The sequence below is a fragment of the Pteropus alecto genome, unplaced genomic scaffold, assembly GCF_000325575.1.
Source record: "Pteropus alecto unplaced genomic scaffold, ASM32557v1 scaffold279, whole genome shotgun sequence".
In the NCBI taxonomy this organism is placed as follows: Eukaryota; Metazoa; Chordata; class Mammalia; order Chiroptera; family Pteropodidae; genus Pteropus; species Pteropus alecto.
Window position 1 is genome coordinate 917,994 of NW_006443262.1, and position 7,102 is coordinate 925,095.

Below are 7,102 nucleotides of genomic sequence, written 5' to 3' on the forward strand. Positions count from 1 at the left end.
TGGAGCCCCTGGACTACAGCATTCCACAGAATTCCAGGCCTTTTCTGTGGCATTTTCTTTCTGTGTCCCTAAAGTAGGCACACAACAGTGCTTTTTATTTTTGTAGTTTTATTTCTTTATTTGTTGTCCTTTTTCTTCCATCCCCAGAAACACATGTATCATATTCAAAGGCCCTATTCCGGGTTCAAGTAACTTTTCTTTCCTTAAGGCAGTTTACCTGATGGTTAGGATAAAGAATCCACAGGAAAAGTTCCACAGAACCCATTCAGATGCCTGCTCAAAAGCTTTTGCACCCAGGAGAGAACGAGGCAAAGCCAGACGGAAGCGGGCCCACGGAGGCACCCCCGCCGCCCGCCCCCTGCCCAGTGACAGGCCCTCCTCGGTTCCTTCCATTCTCTGCTCACAGCACATCCTGAGTGTACCAGCGACTAACATCGTAGAACAAGATTAAAAATGTAATCAGTTCTCTAAAAAGTACATTAAGCCACTTCTCACTACTTTCTGAATTTTGAAGAGTTACTCTTTATAATATCTTACTTTGTATCAAGTTTCCCCAACAGCCACCAGCTGAGATGTGCTCTGATTCCGAAGAAAAAGTAAGAGGGATTAATGAGCTAGAACTTAAAAATAATAATCATTTACACCCTTTTTAACACCATACTCACTGTTGATATCTTACCCAGTGCTTCATTCCCATGGCGTCCTTCTTTTTGAAAGTTTGCAAAGCAGGAGTTGACACTGTCACTCTTCATATAGCATCAGCCCTCGTTTAATAATATGAAAACATGAGGCAAAGCTAGGTAGCATGCTGCAAGGAGTTGGAATCATAGAGCTCTGTTTCTGTCAGCTGCGGTCAAATGTCCTGTGAATCGATTATGGTAGAACTGCAGGGCCTAATGGCAGACCTATATAGCACTAAAATTACCAGAGAAAAACTAAAGTTCCAAAGAATGCTACAGCAAGTAGCATGCATGCCCTTGTGTTTAACAATTTGAGAATATTGACTTTCTCATCTTTCGATAAATGAAACTTCTCATAGTCAGAAGTGTCGAGTTTGCTAGAATCTTCACGAAGATTATTCTACATAGAAGGTTTTGGGACTCTAAGCCACATGTTGATTTGTCTTTTAGAATTATCACCACTGCTACTTTTGCTCACATTTGGCTAGGAAGTTGAATGATCCATTTAATCAGCAGATTTAATAAGTCTCTACTTTGAGCCAGGCATGCACTGGTCTTCAGGTATTTAGTGGTAAATGGGACTTGTTGAACTTGCTCCCACAATTCATGGACTAAGGAGAATGCACACATTAAACAAGCAGACAAACAAATGTCTATACATATATAATTACGTAATTTTGTTAAGTGTTATATATTAGTCTGCATGGGCTACTATAACAAAATATTACAGGCTGGGTGGCTTAAACAATAGAAATTAATTTCCTCACAGTTCTGAAGACTAGAAATTCAAGATCAAGGTGCTGGCAGGTTTGGCTCCTGGTGAGAGCTCTTTTCCTGACTAGCAGACAGACAGCCACCTTCTAACTATGTTCTCATATGAGACAGAGGGCAGTGGGGGCAGAGAACAAGCACATGAGCACTCTGGTGTCTCAACTTCTTGGATTAAGATCACAAGCTATAACATTTATTACCTCCTTATGGACCCCCACCTCCAAATACAGTCACTTTGGGGATTAGAGCATCAATATATGGATTTTAGAGAGACACAACTTATTCCATAACATGCTATCAAGGGAATTTAAATGGTTTGCGATTCTTAGTTGCCATACCACTTTATCAACGAATAATTTGACAACAAACAACAAACTGTTCCATCATCATCTGAAAGTTTCACAGCTTTGTCCCTGTGGAACAGGCAGCGCTGTGGGATTGCAAGCCCTAGACAGAAACGGCAGAGGCCAGCCTACCGCCTCTAGAAACTGCTTTTGCCTTCTGCTATGAAATGGTCTGTGCCCTTGACTCTTTCTCTTAGCTGTGAGGTCACCCTCTATCTTACATTGCAGCTGGTAAGGAAGCAGAACCCTTGGACTATACTTTAAAAACAGATGCTGCCCTTAGCAAACAGAGTCATTATTCATTTCTTTGGGATTCAGTTGTAATGATATTTCTTGTGACTAAATGTCATAAAAAAATAAATAACCCAGTAAACCCTAACACAATAATCTAGCACATGAACCAAAGAACGCAGGGTTTGAAATATTACATTTAATTGTTGAATTCAAACATGTTTATCAAATGTATGAACAGAATCAATAGATGTATATCTGATTTTAGATATTTTTAAATATTTGGGATTAGTCAAGTTTTAAATCTATCTTTTTAAATCTGTCTTTATTAAAGTACAAAAGAATAGGTAATATGTAGACTCTCAAGTTTCGATGAAGGAATGATGGTATAGCATAATCAGAAAGAAATGAACTAATCTAGGCAAATTTTAAGGAGCTTTATGTACCTAATGTTCTTCAGACTGTTTTTAAAATGTTAACTATAATAGATCAGTCTGTGTATCAGCCAGAGTTCTCCATAGAAACAGAACCAAATGAATGGTTGGAGAAAGAGAGAGAGAAAAAGAAAGAGACAGAGAGACAGAGAGACAGAGACAGAGACAGAGAGAGATTTTAAGGAATTGGTTCAGTGCTTGTAGAGTCTTGGAGAGATCCAAAGCTGATGGGACAGGTCAGCAGGCCAGAGGCTGGAGGACTAGGGAAGAATTGCCATCTGCTGACAGAATTCCCTCTTGCTTGGGGGAGGTTTGTCTTTTTGTTCTATTTCGGACCTCAAATGATTGGATGAGGCCCATTCATATTGTGGAGAGCGATCTGATTTACTCAAAGTCTACCTATTTATATTTTAATCTCATCCAAAATACATTTTCACAGAAACACCAGAATAACGTTTGATTAATATCTGAGCACTGTGGCCCAGCACAGTTTGACACATGAAATTAATCATCACAGGCTGGTAGCTATGGGGGTCCTAGAACAACATAGAATGACGAAAGCATTTGTGCTCATGTGACTGAACCCACATTTCAGATTGCTTCCTGTAACTTCAGAACCCATATTTCAAAGCAACAGTAAGTTATTTCCTGTCAATCTTTTTTGGATATCATGGCACCTAATATTTTAGTTAACAGCTAATATGCACATTCTGGAAAAACAGTTAGCAAAATCATGAATAGTTGTCTAGTTTTTCTCCTATGAATACAGTGGTTAAAAGCTGTTTATACATAAAAAAGAGGGACATTTCCTCAATTCTACATGCAAAATGTGTAATTTTAAATTTTAATGTGCTACATATTCATATCTTAGAGCAACACATGAAAACGTGTTTTCAGTAAGGAGTATATAAAGTTGCAGGCAACAGAAACTCTGCTCGAACCTGACTGAATAAAGTGGGGACTAGGCTAAAATCTTGGAGCAGGCAGGGGTGGAGCTGGCCCTAAGGATGACAATTCAGGGACCTCAGCACTGTCAGAGCTCTCACTCTTCTCCAGTCTCTTTTCTCTGCTCCCTCTGTACTGGGCTCCCCATTACAGCATCAGACATGGTCACTATCCATTACTTAGTTGAGGCGAGGAACCTGGGGAAAAGAATATTTCTCCACTATCACCAGTTAGAAAAATCCCAGAGATTGCATTCCACATAGAAAGGCATACAAGCTTCTCACACTCTTTAGTTTCTATTTTAAAGCCCCTTCCACCTGCAAAAAAAAAGAAAGAAAGAAAAGAAAAATTTTTTTGTAGGTCACTTCTAAAGTGTCAAGAGAAATCATATATGAACAGATATGTAGAAAATCAAATCTCCTTCATTTAATGAATAACTTATCCAGTATTCATTTGGTTGGTACTATGTATGAAAAGTGCTGATCTAGGCACCATGAGGAATAAAAGAACAGGTTAATCAAGACAAAGCATATTGATTTAGTAAATTAGTTTGGCTATTAAAACTCAAAATGGATTCCAGTGAGTTAATTTGATTTCTCCCAGCTGCAAATATTGACCTTCAGACAACTTCCTTCCTCTTCTTCTCTAGCCCTGCTTGTTCAGGGAAACTAGCTGGAGAGGCTATCTGAGACAAAGCGACACTGATGAGAGAAGAGCAGTTTTAGAGAAAAGTCTGAGGAGAAAGGGACATTGTCTGAGGACCCCCTTTTAACATCAGAAAGTTGTGACACAACCGTAAGACCGTAATGGTATGTCCAGGGCCTGTTATGTGAGAGAACATGTAACAGTGAAAAAGCTCTCCGGAATGTAATGACAGTTGAAATAATTTTTTGAAAACACACAGTAGTGGTACCGACATACTTTTAAAAGTAACACATACATACGGAAGGCATTTTTATCCATTCCATAAAGGAACATAAAGGAGCACATAAGAACTTCTGGCCCGTAACGATCGATCTGAGGACACCATCCGAGGTTGGAGCCCCTGGACTAAAGCATTCCACAGAATTCCAGGCCTTTTCTGTGGCGTTTTCTTTCTGTGTCCCTAAAGTAGGCACACAACAGTGCTTTTTATTTTTGTAGTTTTATTTCTTTATTTGTTGTCCTTTTTCTTCCATCCCCAGAAACACATGTATCATATTCAAAGGCCCTATTCCGGGTTCAAGTAACTTTTCTTTCCTTAAGGCAGTTTACCTGATGGTTAGGATAAAGAATCCACAGGAAAAGTTCCACAGAACCCATTCAGATGCCTGCTCAAAAGCTTTTGCACCCAGGAGAGAACGAGGCAAAGCCAGACGGAAGCGGGCCCACGGAGGCACCCCCGCCGCCCGCCCCCTGCCCAGTGACAGGCCCTCCTCGGTTCCTTTCATTCTCTGCTCACAGCACATCCTGAGTGTACCAGCGACTAACATTGTGGAACAAGATTAAAAATGTAATCAGTTCTCTAAAAAGTACATTAAGCCACTTCTCACTACTTTCTGAATTTTGAAGAGTTACTCTTTATAATATCTTACTTTGTATCAAGTTTCCCCAACAGCCACCAGCTGAGATGTGCTCTGATTCCGAAGAAAAAGTAAGAGGGATTAATGAGCTAGAACTTAAAAATAATAATCATTTACACCCTTTTTAACACCATACTCACTGTTGATATCTTACCCAGTGCTTCATTCCCATGGCGTCCTTCTTTTTGAAAGTTTGCAAAGCAGGAGTTGACACTGTCACTCTTCATATAGCATCAGCCCTCGTTTAATAATATGAAAACATGAGGCAAAGCTAGGTAGCATGCTGCAAGGAGTTGGAATCATAGAGCTCTGTTTCTGTCAGCTGCGGTCAAATGTCCTGTGAATCGATTATGGTAGAACTGCAGGGCCTAATGGCAGACCTATATAGCACTAAAATTACCAGAGAAAAACTAAAGTTCCAAAGAATGCTACAGCAAGTAGCATGCATGCCCTTGTGTTTAACAATTTGAGAATATTGACTTTCTCATCTTTCGATAAATGAAACTTCTCATAGTCAGAAGTGTCGAGTTTGCTAGAATCTTCACGAAGATTATTCTACATAGAAGGTTTTGGGACTCTAAGCCACATGTTGATTTGTCTTTTAGAATTATCACCACTGCAACTTTTGCTCACATTTGGCTAGGAAGTTGAATGATCCATTTAATCAGCAGATTTAATAAGTCTCTACTTTGAGCCAGGCATGCACTGGTCTTCAGGTATTTAGTGGTAAATGGGACTTGTTGAACTTGCTCCCACAATTCATGGACTAAGGAGAATGCACACATTAAACAAGCAGACAAACAAATATCTATACATATATAATTACGTAATTTTGTTAAGTGTTATATATTAGTCTGCATGGGCTACTATAACAAAATATTACAGGCTGGGTGGCTTAAACAATAGAAATTAATTTCCTCACAGTTCTGAAGACTAGAAATTCAAGATCAAGGTGCTGGCAGGTTTGGCTCCTGGTGAGAGCTCTTTTCCTGACTAGCAGACAGACAGCCACCTTCTAACTATGTTCTCATATGAGACAGAGGGCAGTGGGGGCAGAGAACAAGCACATGAGCACTCTGGTGTCTCAACTTCTTGGATTAAGATCACAAGCTATAACATTTATTACCTCCTTATGGACCCCCACCTCCAAATACAGTCACTTTGGGGATTAGAGCATCAATATATGGATTTTAGAGAGACACAACTTATTCCATAACATGCTATCAAGGGAATTTAAATGGTTTGCGATTCTTAGTTGCCATACCACTTTATCAACGAATAATTTGACAACAAACAACAAACTGTTCCATCATCATCTGAAAGTTTCACAGCTTTGTCCCTGTGGAACAGGCAGCGCTGTGGGATTGCAAGCCCTAGACAGAAACGGCAGAGGCCAGCCTACCGCCTCTAGAAACTGCTTTTGCCTTCTGCTATGAAATGGTCTGTGCCCTTGACTCTTTCTCTTAGCTGTGAGGTCACCCTCTATCTTACATTGCAGCTGGTAAGGAAGCAGAACCCTTGGACTATACTTTAAAAACAGATGCTGCCCTTAGCAAACAGAGTCATTATTCATTTCTTTGGGATTCAGTTGTAATGATATTTCTTGTGACTAAATGTCATAAAAAAATAAATAACCCAGTAAACCCTAACACAATAATCTAGCACATGAACCAAAGAACGCAGGGTTTGAAATATTACATTTAATTGTTGAATTCAAACATGTTTATCAAATGTATGAACAGAATCAATAGATGTATATCTGATTTTAGATATTTTTAAATATTTGGGATTAGTCAAGTTTTAAATCTATCTTTTTAAATCTGTCTTTATTAAAGTACAAAAGAATAGGTAATATGTAGACTCTCAAGTTTCGATGAAGGAATGATGGTATAGCATAATCAGAAAGAAATGAACTAATCTAGGCAAATTTTAAGGAGCTTTATGTACCTAATGTTCTTCAGACTCTTTTTAAAATGTTAACTATAATAGATCAGTCTGTGTATCAGCCAGAGTTCTCCATAGAAACAGAACCAAATGAATGGTTGGAGAAAGAGAGAGAGAAAAAGAAAGAGACAGAGAGACAGAGAGACAGAGACAGAGACAGAGAGAGATTTTAAGGAATTGGTTCAGTGCTT

The 7,102-nt window shown here is 39.1% G+C and overlaps 1 protein-coding gene across 6 annotated transcripts in view; it reads left to right on the forward strand.

The window, feature by feature from the left end:
- Positions 1-7,102, forward strand: part of RGS7 (regulator of G protein signaling 7) — a 525,681-nt gene that overhangs the window by 472,383 nt on the left and 46,196 nt on the right. The gene's annotated exons all lie outside the window — the stretch shown is intronic.